This window comes from Asterias rubens, chromosome 13 (genome assembly GCF_902459465.1).
Source record: "Asterias rubens chromosome 13, eAstRub1.3, whole genome shotgun sequence".
In the NCBI taxonomy this organism is placed as follows: Eukaryota; Metazoa; Echinodermata; class Asteroidea; order Forcipulatida; family Asteriidae; genus Asterias; species Asterias rubens.
In genome coordinates, this window is record NC_047074.1 from 13,096,436 (window position 1) to 13,111,295 (window position 14,860).

Sequence of the window (14,860 nt, forward strand, 5' to 3'; positions counted from 1 at the left end):
GTGTTTTTTATTCATCATTTTTTCAGGGTTTCAAAAGAATTTCGGGGCATAGACAAAAGCCCGTTTCACACGAGGTTTCTAAACGATGGTCGGTCGTGGGGAATGAAATCGCGATTGTGTATTAAAATCTCAAATTTGCGTCATGTGAAATGAATCCGTGCGATGAAATCAACATGGACCCGTGTTATAAACAACCGGTATCATAACCTCCTCCAAAAATCGCAGCCCTGTTTAGAATTGCCGAGATCAGTTGTACGAAATGACACACGGCTGTGAAAAGGGCTTAAGTTACAAATGTGCTTAAGGCCTTAACCAAGTTAAAGGCCTTATCCAATTTAAAATGTGTAAAGGATTTCGCCATTTAAAAGTAACAAATGTGATCAATTGTAAACAAAGTTACTCACATTTTAAACTTCGGGTTCTAACCACGTTGCAAACGTTACAGATATTTTGGCCTAAACAAAGTTACAAACCTGTAATAAACTTTTGATATTAAAACATTCTTTAATGAAAATCTCAAAAGGAATACTGTATGGTAAAAATATTTATTTTCATGCAAACATTCCTTGTACAGTGAAAAGCTGGCTGTAAAGGAGCTGTTGCAAGGATAGACCTGGTGGTCTTACACTTTCGTAATGTTCTTAATATTTCTCTCTTTTTTTTCCAATCAGCATGGATACATTAACCAAAGACTGGGATCTCGAGATGTTAGAGGGTGAACTTCGTTGTATCCATACAGTCGTTACTAAAATCATCGGACACCGAGCTTCTCCGCATTCCACGTACACGCCATTCATGGGAAACTCCATCCTTCGCACACTGGTCCATCACTATGGAACGAACTCCCCCCCCCCCACCCACCCACAAATCTCTGACCAACCACTACTTATACTCATTTGATTAAACAGAAAATGGCCCCCTTTGGAAAATTTGATCGGAAGAATTGTACATTTTGGTTTATTGCTCTTATGCACTGGTAACAGTAATTAATTTTGTTAACATATTTGCAGATTTATAACAAAAACGTGCCTGTTGTTATTAGCAATTGCGGTGATCTGGAGAAAATAAAGTGGCAGTAACGTATTCAATAACAGTTTAAACATGTTGAATTTATTTTAAAAATATATCTGCTGGAAATTTTTAGTTTTTCAGTAGCTCTCCATGATATGTTGTATCTATAACTGGTCCACAGGCTGAAAACCATTTTGATTGCACTGTGACCCTATTTTTGAAGTTGTGCCGAAAAATAACGTTAAAATTCGCTTCGCATTCGCATTCACATTTGCCGGAAGAATGACAGAAAAGAAGATGACAAGAAATTCATCATTTAAGTAACCTCAAGTTTGGCTTTGCAGTTAACTTGTAACATATAGGGTTACACTTCCTGCCCAAAATCAAATACATTTCCGCCCAAAAAATACAGATGCCGAAAAATGGCGCGGTTTGTGATACTGCAGGATGACACTGTGTGTCATCGGCTCCTGAGTGCGATACGAAAGCTATGGACCCCAAACTAGATAGGAGGTCAGGCCAGGCATTTTGGCATGGTCGTTTTAGTTAGGATTAAATAAAACCAATATTCAAACTGCTTGAATGCCGGTAGTCCCCAGTAAACAGGTGCTCAAGCACATTTTAAAAATTATTTCCAATAGATTACATCAATAGTTATTATAAAGAGTATTTATAGGGCGCCAAAACTCACAAAAATAAGGTACTCAAGGAGCACATGGAGGGGGGGACCACACATAGAAAAGGAAAAGTAGACATTGAGCAATTACATATAAGAGACATGGTGGTTTTCAACTTAAAAACAAAAAGATGGCAATCACTTTAATATAAGAGCTCCTCTGGATTTCTTCTCTATAAAACGAATATATAACTTGGATCTGTGATACAACTAGTTTAGCCTTTCAGAAAAAAGTGTATTCAATGAATGATAATATGCAAAGATCACGGCGCTAAGGTTTAACTCCCTCTCGTGATATTCAATAGAAACCAGCCCGTTCTATGCGCAACGCGTCCACAGATTGCGGTACCCATGCGCACATCAAGTTTGTGAATCAACTACCTTCTCTCACAGTGACATGGTGGAAAAATCACAAATGCCATATTGGATTTGATACTATCAGTAGCACTCTACCTCGAAAGTTTTTGGTTTATTATTTATACAACGGAAGTATTTTTTTAACCATGGATGACCCAAATGGTAAGTTTGTGCAGCTCGCCAGTTCAAATGCGTCGGCAGCTGATCCGAGAAGAAGCAGGGTGAGTGACATCAAGGTTCTTACATCTAAAAATTAAGCATTTAATGGACAACAAAGTATCCCAAACTGATGTAGATTAACTCTATAAGGTCACCACCACTGCCAATAATGACACTGGTGTACATTCTCTCTGAAGCAAAGATTTGAAAATGGGCTAATTTTGTTTTTTAAATCATGTTCTAGGAGATCTGGTTTTGCAGATTTTGCCAAAGAGTTGACGATATAGGAACTCGGTTTTACCAAATCTTTTACGTAAAACAATTTAGGAACCAACACGAAACAAGGCATCAAGAAGATGAACAGCCGCTAGATTTTTTATCGAGCAACGATGGAAAAGGTGAGTATTTAGATAAAAGACACTGGACACTATCGGTAATTGTCAAATACCAGTATTCTCACTTAGTGTATCTCAATATATGCACAAAATGACAAAACCTGCGGAAATTTAACCCGATTGGTCGTCGAAGTTGCAAGAAAATAATGGAACGACCTTGTGTCCTTTCAGTTGCTTGATTTCGAGTCCTCGGATGTGGTCTCGAAATCAAATCAATGTTTTACTGTGAAATTACCTATTTCTCAAAAACTACTTAACTTCAGGGGGAGCCGTTTCTCACAATGTTTTTTACTATCAACGCTCTCCATTGCTCGCTACCAAGTAAATTTTTATGATATACAATTATTTTGACAAATTACCAATAGTGTCCACTGCCTTTAGATACTTCATGTAAACAAAAATTATATTTTGTTTGTGTATGTGTGTTATAACAAACTTTTAAAGGAAATAAAACTTCCTGTCACTAAAAATGGGAATAAGTAACCACAGAAAACTCCCCAAAAGAGCGATTTAATAGTGTAGAAAATCATTGCTGTGACAATTGGGTTGTATTTTAAGTGTTCAATCGCCAACCGATCAAGTTATCAAAAAAATTGCAGTTAATACTGTTCTACTTGTCATTTTTCATGCCAGCTCATTTCTTGTCTGTTCAATTATTCAAAAAGCAGAAGTGACAAAAAATAGCAATACATCTTAGTTATGTTAATTATTGATGTGAGTCCTTTATTATTTCTACCCAAATAGGAACTCAGTGGTAAACGTGACATACACCAGCCACTGTGGAGTCGACAACATCTCCTAACCTGAATCAAACCGGATCTCTTCAACCTCAGGTACATCTCAAGACACTTTATATCTCCACACCTGCTCTCGAGTCCATCACAGAACCATTACAACAGAACTTCCAGCACATGAGAAATAACTTAATTTTCCTGAGACTAGTGATCCAGCTTAAAGACAATTCATATCCAGTCGACTTCCTACCAACTCGGCCTCGGCAAGAACACCAGGTCGACCCATCGTGGTCGTTCGAAATATAAACATTAGTTTGGATGGAGCAATTTTGTCAGTCATGTTTGCAGGACAAAAAACACAATGTCCACAGATTTACATTAAACTTACACCGTTTACTCCATTCCATCTCAGTGTAACCAAACTGAGGCTGGACGAAATAACAGTCTGGTGCCTTGTTTGCGCAATGAATGTTAGCATTCATTACTGTAATGTAAACAGGGAAACTGACCAAGATGGTGACAGCGTGATAAAGGTATAGTGCGTACACAATTGACGTCTTTTTATACCATCATCTCATATGCCTACAAGCCTTCAATTTTAGCTGACATGGGTCATGATACAACATGACCGCAGACTAAAAACTAACGTCAATGATTGTCAAACTACCGACACAGTCAAGATGTGTATGTTTGATTAAGTCACATGCATGATTTATTTTGTCATGATATTATTATTAGGTAAGTTATAGAACTCGTTACTATTTAATACACTATTAGATTTGGGCAGATCAGATGCTAACCCAAACCAAACAGTGCAATACTATATTGCCCACCATTTTACAAAAAGACTAATGACAGGCCTTGTCCCTTTTTTCAAATTTGTCTGTAGTATCCCCTTTGTAGATGGAAACCATTGGACTTTTCTGTTTTGATTTTGTTTTGAGTTAATTGCAAGGTTTTAAGAACATCCCAATACAAGTGCAAATGTACACCTACTTTTGATTCATCAGTTTTATAACAACATCTTGAGGTTGGAATTTTGTATTTTAGTCTAAATGTATATTTACCAGGCTTATGCAAATGTGGTGATTCTGAACATGTTTTGAACTATAAACGAAGCATTAAAATGTTGGTTGAACCCTTTTTAAAAAAATCAAAACAATGCCTCTGTTGACATTCCTTAATTTTGATAATGTTTTGCTTATGCTCGTGAGGATGAAGGAAACAATGATTTGTTATACATAATATTTGATGAGGTTAAGAGGTTAAGAAAGCTAAAATGTCATTTTAGTGGCACTGTGACCCTATTTTTGCAGTTGTGCCGAAAAAAGACGTATGCTTAATTTTGCATAGATTCTTATAACGCTTATCAAAAGATGAAAACAACTAATTGTTTCCTTCATTCAGATATATCATATCAAAATATAAGATGTCTACATAGATTTAAACATGAGCCACGTAAAATGAGCTCCATTATGTAACAAACAAGCTTCATAAAAAAGAACATAATATAATCATGGTTAATCAACCTTGTATATCGACGAAAGGGGGGGGGGGCACATCTTACCAGTCTCTTGGCTGTTTTCAATTTGAGTTGAAGGAGCGATACACACATGTAACGTCCTTTATTGGCAGTGTTTTTATGAGCATTTTGCCTGCACGATTATTACATGGATTGCACATAGTTATGCGATCTTGCTACAAAGTTGACTTAACCTAGAGCAAGGAAACTAAGATAAAAAATATAAAGGACATACATTGAGACGGGCAGGACACTTATCAAAAGACATGACGACAGGTGGACCACCACGGGGTGCATTCTCACGGTAGTAACCAACAACTGTTTTGATCAATGGCCAGTGAACAACCTATGGCAAGTTTAACCGGAATAGTGAAGTAAGACTCATACTTCATTCAAATGCGAAGCGAATTTTGACGTCACATGGCAGTTTTTGCAGTGATTTTTTTGCAGGAGTTGTGACTAATTTGTCGAGAATTCGTGACGTCGAAACTTGCTGCGCATTCGCATTCACATTTGCCGGAAGTATGAAACTGGCGTTGTTACGGCCGCGAAAACACACCGTTAGAAATTTGAAGAAAAAAGGGAGACACAAAAGAAGATGACGAGACAAAACCCAACCCCAAACACAACAACTTGGACTAGAAAAGCAGGAAGAAGATAAACATGGATATTGCAAGGGAGGGGGCTTTATCCAAAATGAGAAGAACACTGCCTGATTGTGATTATGGTGGTGATGATACTCCTTAAAAACAATATGTGAATAAAAAGTTAGTCACATTTTTTTTTAGAAATCCCCAAACTACTACTCTCTGCTGATTATTCAAGTTGGTGTGGTGCATTCAATGTTGTCTTTAAAATCCGCTTGCATTTCATAGGAAACCAGACGACGTTGTCTCCTTGGCAACTCATTATCTACTACGCAAGAGCCGGTAACCGTCATTTTTAGATGGGGGGTGTATTGCTACCACTTGTTAACGGTAAAAACTAAAAATATTGCTTTAACAACTATGTTTTTAAATTAAGCTAATGAATTGAATGCAACTATTGAATTGATGTCTTATATTTTAGTAATAAAGTACACAAACAAAGTAAAAGGCCCAGATTGAGATCATTTCCAAGTAATGTTGTTAAGATGGAATGATCCAATGACCTCACATAATGAGGGAGTTTTGCTCCTCCCGACGAAAAATATAGAGATGCGTCATAAGTACATAGAACATTCGTTTGTTCACAACCACAGAGCAAAACAAAGGATTAACAACCAGGCACTTTGTAATTTTAGTCACTATGGTCACTACATACGGTGAAAATGGTCACGTGCCGAAAAATGGCACAGTCCGCCATTTTGTTGTTTTCACGTTACTGCAAAGGCAGGCAAAGACACTAAGATCAAATACATTATGGAAAATAAAAAGCAAATGAATTGGAGATGGGCAAGACACTTATATTAAGACAAGACAATAGGTGGACTAACCGAATGGCAACAAGAGTTGCATTTTAACGATCGTAACCAATAACTGTTTCGGCCAATGGCAAGTTCAACCGCAACAGTTCATACTTACTTCGAATCCGATTGCGATACGAACACAATTCAACCCTTGTGGCTTATTTGTTGAGAATTTGTGACGTCAAAATTCGCTTCGCATTCGCAGGAAGTATGAAACTGGCGTTTGTCATGACTGCGAAAACGCACCCTTAGAAATACGAAGAAGAAACAACTTGGGCTAGAATAGCAAGAATGAGAAGGGAATTGGCCTTTTTGAGGCATGGTGGACACTATAGGAGTGTACTGTTTGGTTAGGGTGCATACAGTCAAAACCAAATAGTGCAGAAGTGATGTGTCCAACATACCTCAAAATGGCTCATGTATGTTGCACAAGGAGGGCTCAATCCACCAATGGAATAACACAGCCCGATGGTGATGATGGTGATGATACTCCTTTTGTATCGAAAAATTGTCACATTTGTTGAGATATCCCCAAATTCCCACTTGTTGATAATTCATTCAAGTTGGTGTGGTGCATTTAATGGTGTTCTTTAAAATCAGCTTGCGATGCATAGGAAACCAGACGACGTTGCAACAGACAATTCATCATCTACTGCGCAGGAGCCGGCAACTGCACTTTTAGATGGGGGTGTATTGGTACTACTGTAAAATTATTTGTAATGTTTGTTATAAAAGTAATGTTTTTTAAGTGATAAGCGCAGATTGAGATCAATGCAAAGTAGTTTTGTTAAGATGGAATGATCCAATGACCTCTCATATTAAATGAGGGAGTTTTGCTTCTCCCGACAAAAAACAGACAGATTGGTTAAAAAATAATAGAACACTCGTTCGTTCACAACCACACAGCAAAAGCACAGCAGTAACAATCAGGTACTTTGCAATTAAGGAAAGTTAGAGATTCAAAATGCCGAATAACGAGACAACAGTAAAAAGGAACATCACCGACGCGGTGACAAACACATCGGTAGGAGATCCAAGGAGGGTAATTTTTTTTTATTTATTTATTATTAGTGTTTAACATTTTGCGAACTAACACGGTCGGCAAACTTTGTGGTGCCAAAATTGTGACTCCACAAAATGGCGTGCAGTGTTAGTTCACGACGTACGAAGGAAAATCGTGCACCTTTGAGGCATAATTGTGTGGATCATTATATTCTACTTTTAAAACTTCTTTTTAAATATACACTATAACAAACGGCTTCAAACGCTTTTCATAGACCAACTCGCCCGATCCAAGGCAGCGTATTCCATTTAATAAATTATTTCTGTCAACAGGGTCGTCCTTCACCTGGCGAAGATGTGGGTCTGGCTGCGGGTCTAGTTGCGGGTGGAGTTGTGGGTGGAGCTGTAGCTTTAGCAGCAGCACCGATACTAGTGGTCGTTGGAGCTGCACTTGGTGCTGGTAGTGCTGTCGCTTTTGGTGTTTCTTTGTTATTTGGAGGTAAAAGATAATCGCCCAGAAGAGAAACCCATACCTGTTGGAGTCTGGACACTGGCCATTATGAAAAACAACGGCATCTCAAAATTCTGACTCAATCGGAACTCTCCAATCTTAAAAGACAGTTCCAAACATTTTATAACTCACTACCTGCTGTCAAGCCTATCCTAGAACCATTTCAACAGAACTACACAAGAGCTAAGACAAAACTAAAAGAAACTAGTAAACTGAAGAGCACAACCAAGTGTAAACCTCCTTTGAGTGAGTTCTGGCTCTAAAAAGAGCCGGTGGGGTCTCGACGTTTCGAAGAGTATACCCTACTGGTCTTCACAAGAAGTAATGATCCAAGAGTAATAAATACTTCCAGCCAAAGACTTATGATCTAGCTAAGAGACAACTCATATCCAGTCGATTTCCTGTCAACTCGGCCTCGGCAAGACACCAGGTCGACACGTCATGATCGTTCTAATTGTAAACAATTGTTCGCTGTAAAAGTTTTTCAGTCATTTTTGTAATCAGCTGAGGTAGTTCTTAATTTCGTTACCTCATGTACTCAGAATTTTTGTTTACTGATTATGAAGTTCGTACTAGAATAATTGTTATCTGCTTCTGTGAAACACTACCCACTGAAATGAAATAAAGTCATCATCACTAGAGAAATCTACAAAAACAAAACAAAAAAAAACCCTGCTAGTTTATGTTGTTGCAACCAAATATTAGGATAACTGAGCCCAAGTTTTCACATATTTGTAATTTCATGTAAATGGTTGGTCACACACAAGACATGAATACTGTCTGCTACTGATTTTTCAGTGTTACCAGTCCTGTATTATACCTTTAAAGACACTGGGCATTATTGGTAATTGTCAAAGACCAGTCAAAGACCAGGCTGCTCTATATATGCATAAAATAACAAACCTGTGAAAATTAGAGCTCATTTGGTCGGTGAAGTTTCGAGATAATAATCAAAGAAAAAACACCATTGTCACACGAAGTTGTATGCCTTTAGATACTTGATTTTGGGAGACCTCAAAGTCCTATTCTGAGGTCTCGAAGTCAAATTTGTTGAAAATTACTTGTTCTCGAAAACTACGTTACTTCAGAGGGAGCTGTTTCTCACAATGTTTTATACTATCCCCAGTAGTTTCACCAAGTAAGGTTTTATGCTAATAACTTTTTTGAGTAGTTACCAAATGTGTCCACTATTATATCTTTTGTTGATCAAGCACTACTGGTTTCTTAGAGAGAGAAAAAAAAATCGTGAACTAGAAACCTAGCGCTTCTATCCGTAAGCACTTGAAAATGGCTGCTTACCTTCCGGTGCTAACTGTGCAAGCCTACCGCTTATTTTCTTGCTAACCTGTGAAATAGGCCTACGCTTAAGCAATGTTTTTTTCTCAACGGTTAGTCTGGGTTAATTTCAAATGATTTTCGGTGTTGAAAGAGACAAATTTAGAGCAGGATTGGAATTAGATGGGTTTTTTTCATAATAATTTTGTCGAGTGCCTTAATCCCTTTATTAATTTCTTAGTGTTTAAAAATGCCGCTGTCTTTGTTTGGAGCTTAAGTGCATATTAGACACACAAATGTTCCTCTTTTTGACTCTTTAATAAAGTGTGAAAGAGATAATTATGCTGATATGTGTTATAACTCGTTGTTTTTTGTTTACTAAAACAGCCTTGGTGGGAAAACAAGTTTTCTTTACATAATAAGAAACTATTTTATGTAAAAAAACATACAAAATAGTCATTACATGCGGTGAGAATGGTCACGTGCCGAAAAATGGCACAGACCGTAATTTTGTTGTTTTTACCACGTTCCTGCAGTTTTGTAGTTTTGTAAAACATACCAGATAATAAAAGGTTAGAAAATTGCATGGAATGGATTAGATGGTCACAACTAGCAATGGTTTACCAAGAACTAAGAATGTACTGGTCTATATACGATATTGTCAAATTTTGCTTTGCAAAACCATCGTTTTTTTTTTTTTTTTTTTGCAACGAGTTTTACCTCTGATCAATAAAGCTCATTGTGAAGTCAGTGTTTTTCCGAAATATAACAGTCTGATGTTTGGCGCTCCTCCAAAAAAAAAAACAGCAACTGGTAGTGCTTGTTGTTGTTCATAACAAGGTTAGTTGAATGTCATGTTTGCATCTAACAAAACACGGAAGGGACATAGTTCAGTTTGCAGCTCGATAATGCAGAACCTTGGCACTCACGTGCGGTTACCATTTTATGCAAATGTACACTCTCGGGCTTCCTATTGGATGATACGGATTTGCGCGGGCTTACGAAATAGACTGGTATTAAATTATATTTATTAACCGGGTAGAATTTAGAAGCGCCATAAGGATTCTATCGGGAACAGAAACACCAGTGACACCAGAATTGTGCACTCTCTCGACTTAGGACACAAACATCACGTGAAATGGCAGATCCCAAGCCAAAATATTACAAAAATTATTCATTCACGACTAATCTAAACATAAATGACACCAGACGAAGGCAACCTACGGTAAGTTGGACAGAATATCAGAGTAGCAGTAGTCAATTGAGCTAAACTTTAGGTTAAGGGAACATTACAGTTTTGGTTTCGCTAGCTAAACAGCTGCTGCCAGTGTATTAAGAACTTTATGTAACCCACCCTACACATAAACTGACAAACCTGTAGACGTTTGAGGTCGATCGGCCACTTGGGTTACAAGAACATAGTTTAAAAAACGATTACACATTTTGCCTGTCATCGATTTTAAAATAAATTGATAAAACGGTCACTGAGCGATAAACTTCAAACGGGAGATAATTTTTATTTATTTCCCATCAAATATAACATTTACGACTGAAAAATGTCAATGGATTTTTTCAACTAGAATATTTCTTAAACCGTGTTTTACGTAAATCTGCGATCTTATACGAGTTTTTTTCTTACAAACTCTGCAATGTTTCATTTATGAACGTTTTAATAACAATTAATGGCTTTAATTTGTAGATGCAAGTTATGTATTAAAACACACCCTCAAGTTTTTAAGTCATTAGCTCTTTTTTCTTGAAGCTATTTTTTTGTATAAAGCAAACTGTAAGCTTGTTTCTGATTACTTCTAATTGACTCTAAAGTTCTGGTGCAAAAGGTGCCCTCCACGGACCGTTTACAGAGGACCGTTTAGATTGCCTATCACCGAAAGGGTTGGGTTCAACTACTTCATCGCCTGGTGGAACCACGACCAATCTCACAACAACCGCTAATTGCTGGCCGAGGTAAGCCAAACGAATGTTTTTATATTGTACAAAAAATATTAGATATGATTTGAGAACTAAACAAGATTAGTTTTGATTGAAAGCCAAATTATTAAAAGGAACATTTCAAAATTAGTTTTTTGCTAGCAAAAAAATTGCTGGCAATGTAAGCATTTTATGTAATCCACCATATACATAGAATTGCAAGAATGAGAAGGGAGTTGTTCTTTTTTAGGTATGGTGTCACTATAAGAGTGTACCGTTTGGATTGGGTGCAACAGACAAATATACCCACAACCAACTAGTGCAGCATTGATGGGTCCATCATACCTCAAAATGGCTTATATATGTCGCATAAGCAGGGCTACATCCAACAACGGAATTACACAGCCTGATTATGATGATGATGATGATACTCCTTTAAAAAAGGGGGTAAATCAACTAAATATAAATTTTTGTTGAGCTATCCCCAAACCCCCACTCTCTGCTGATTACTTAATTTGGTGTGGTGCATTGTATTGGTTCCCTAAAATCCCTTGCATTGCATAGGGAACCAGACGATGCTGTCTCCCTGCTATTGCGCAACAGCCGCGAATCGTCACTTTTAGATGAATGTGTATTGCTACCACTTGTTCTTGAATTACTATACAAAACTGGCTTTTAAAGATTTGTTTTTAAAACCCACCTGGAAAAAGTGAAGGCAAACATTAAAATTAATTTTACCATTTACAAGATGTTGTGATAAAGTAACACTTTTTTTTAGGATATGCGCGAAGATTGGGATCCCTGCCCAAAAAAAATGTTTACCGATGGATTGAGCTATGACGTCATAATAAGAATTCTTTGCTCCTCCCAACGAAAACTATACATATCGGTTTTGGGTACATGCGAATCATTCATTCGCATCCACAAAACGAAAACCGCACATAAAAGAGGTTTTGCAGTTTTCGGTGTATGGGAAATCTCTGAGAAAGACAAAAATCAAAACGCCGAATGACCCGATTGCCCAGGTAGCAGATGGTATTACCGACGTGGTGATAAACTCATCAGTAGCGGACCCAAAGAGGGTAGGACTGGGGTTTTCGTCTTGTTTCATTTAAAACAAATAATAATATCGGGTGACAAGCATGCAATTTGTTAGTCTGTATATTTGTAAATTATATCCTTTTGTAAAGTGAATCGAGGGATCTGTGGTCCAGAATTCGCTGTGTAATTGCTGTTTTGTAGCTATTATTATTAGTAGTAGTACTATCATTAATATTATTGCATTCTAACTATTTTCTGTCAACAGCTTGCTCTTGCGGCTGTGCCAAGCGTAGTTACGTAGTAGCGCCTGTAGCAGTTGCTTGTGGTGTTGCCTACGGCTGTTCTCTAGTAGCGAAGGGAATAAGCTTGATATCTAAACGTAAGTAGCCATCAACGAGATCATATTGTACCTGTATAAGTTTACACACAAGGAAAACAACGGCATCTCAAAATCTGATTCAAACGGAAAACCTGCAGTCGCCAGACACTTTTTAACTTTTTAACTCCGCACCTGCTGTCGAACCAATCTCCAAACCATTTTAACCGAACTGCAAGTTTAACACAAGAACTAATGTTGCACCACAAGAAGACAAGAAGACAACTTATGATCTAGCAAAAAGAGACAATTCATATCCAGTCGAATTTTCCGTCAACTCGGCCTCGGCGATAGCACCAGGGCGACACATCACTCGACTGCTCTAAGTGTAAACATTGGTCTCGATGTAAAAGTTTCAGCTGAGGTAACTCTCAATTTGGATAGAGCAAGAGCTTACATTAAAAAAAATCTCTTGCCGGACCTAAACTCTATTAAAGAAAACTCTAGAAGAAAAAAACATGAATTTATATTGAGGCGGTGTGTTAAGACAATTTTGCCGACCTGTCTTTAACTTCGTTGGTTTTTGTTTACCTAAGCAGCCAAGGAATAAGAAAGTTTTCTTTTCATTTCACAAACTAAACAACAAGCAAATTGATGTAAGATAAACCATAGACAATCACTAAATGCTCTAGAACAACAAAGTGCCGAAAAATGGCACATTACGTCATTTTGCTGTTTCCCGACGTTACATAAGGTTTACATAAGGTTTGTAGTTTTGTAAAACCTGCGAGATGACTTAAGTTCCGAAAAAAAACGATTGAAATGGAAAAGATATTGACATTTTGCTATCGACTTACCAAGGACCAAGAAGGCATTGTAACCAATTTTACTGGGAACCTGTATAGAGTCTTATGTGTGTAATTGATTTTTTTTTTTAGCGAATCTATGATTTATCTCGTATTAACATAAAAAACATTGTGAGGTTTAAGTTTTTTCAAACTTGGTAATCAGAAATTATCTCGCTTGTTCCTCCCTCAAATAAATACAGATTTTGATTGTTTAAGTACAAATATTACATTTTGATCATCACATTTACATACTAACTAACATAAAACCTCGGAGGGGTGTAGCATAATTCACAGCGCATGATTGCTGAACTATGACTTTAACACTTTAACATGCGAAGGCCATTTTATGCAAATATCATCCGGGTACATTGTTCCGTATTGTACTCAATCGATACACTATAGGCCTTCAGGTTAGAGTTCATTAAAGGGTCTGGTTTCTGTCAAATAATGTAATGAAAACAATTTTCGTCTCAGTGATCATGAGACGAAAATTATTTTACCATGTAAAAACGTATTTTCATGACATTGTTTTACTCATTTCTCAAAAACTACAGCACCTCAGCAACTAATATTTTAAGGTACGCTTTCTACTATCAGGATCTTCAAACGGTGTTAGTTTAATGTAAATCTGTGGACATTGTGTTTTGTGTTACAAAAAGTACCCAAATCCTTTAAAACAAAAACAAAAGACAATGAGAACAACAAAATACGTCAAATAATGTCAAAATGCAATTAGACCGGCCATGTGCCGAAAAATGACACACACCGTCATTTCTATTAACATTTCAACAAACATGGTCATTTTTAAAGTGTGTATAAGTACAAAGCTGTAAATTGCATAAAAATTGATAACGAGCTGTTATTTACACAAGCAACTATAATATATAAGGCAGTTTGAGTATAACGATGTACATACATGTTAGCAACATGTATCACTTCAGCCTCGATCAAATACTACTAATAGTCAAATCAAACTGAGTTATACCAAATTACATTCTCTAAACAAAAAAGCTTTTGTATAAAATGTTCAGTGTTAGACCTGTTTATTGTATGCATCCCCACAATGTATTGTTTTAAAGAGAGTAATAGGACACTTTTGTGAAACAACAAGTACCGTTTCATTTTTGCATATAAACAAATCGTGTGTCAAAAACCATTGGGTTCACGGAGTCTACATGAGAGTATATGCAATGTGTGCTTTGTATGACATGGCATGCATGAACACTATCCCGTTAGCTTTGTGTACATTCAGGGACACTCTCAGAAAATGCTGGTGGCCGCTACAGTTCGGCACAACGATACTATGTTCCTAAAGAGAAAACATATCAGGCATGTCCAAACTCTGGTAAAATGTAAACTTAAACAAGCACACACAAATAGTAAAGAGGAAACGATTAAAAACATGAAGAAGTGTAGTAGTACAGAAGTTGGTTGGTTTTGGTTAAGGCATTGTATACTTTGGGTAAGTAACAAAGACCAGTTTTCTCGCTTGGTGTATCCTAGCATATGCAAACAAATATCTAACCTGTGAACAATTTTGAAAGGATTGCATTACATTTAAAACCACAAAATAAGAGAAAATTACCCTCGTCGCATGGAATTGTGAGTTTGCAGAAGCCTAAGAAAGCCTTTCTCAG

General features: G+C 37.1%; 3 long non-coding RNA genes across 3 annotated transcripts; all 3 read left to right on the forward strand.

The window, feature by feature from the left end:
* The first annotated feature begins 1,316 nt into the window (after positions 1-1,316).
* On the forward strand, positions 1,317-3,753 carry LOC117298302. The gene is made up of 3 exons (XR_004519961.1): positions 1,317-2,265; positions 2,448-2,601; positions 3,343-3,753. It is a non-coding gene; the product is annotated as an uncharacterized LOC117298302 (long non-coding RNA).
* Positions 3,754-6,034: 2,281 nt separating this feature from the next.
* Positions 6,035-8,657, forward strand: LOC117298303. The gene is made up of 2 exons (XR_004519962.1): positions 6,035-7,343; positions 7,637-8,657. It is a non-coding gene; the product is annotated as an uncharacterized LOC117298303 (long non-coding RNA).
* Positions 8,658-9,956: 1,299 nt separating this feature from the next.
* LOC117298304 lies at positions 9,957-13,748 on the forward strand. Its single transcript, XR_004519963.1, has 3 exons — positions 9,957-10,314; positions 10,914-11,054; positions 12,325-13,748. It is a non-coding gene; the product is annotated as an uncharacterized LOC117298304 (long non-coding RNA).
* The last annotated feature ends 1,112 nt before the right edge of the window (positions 13,749-14,860 follow it).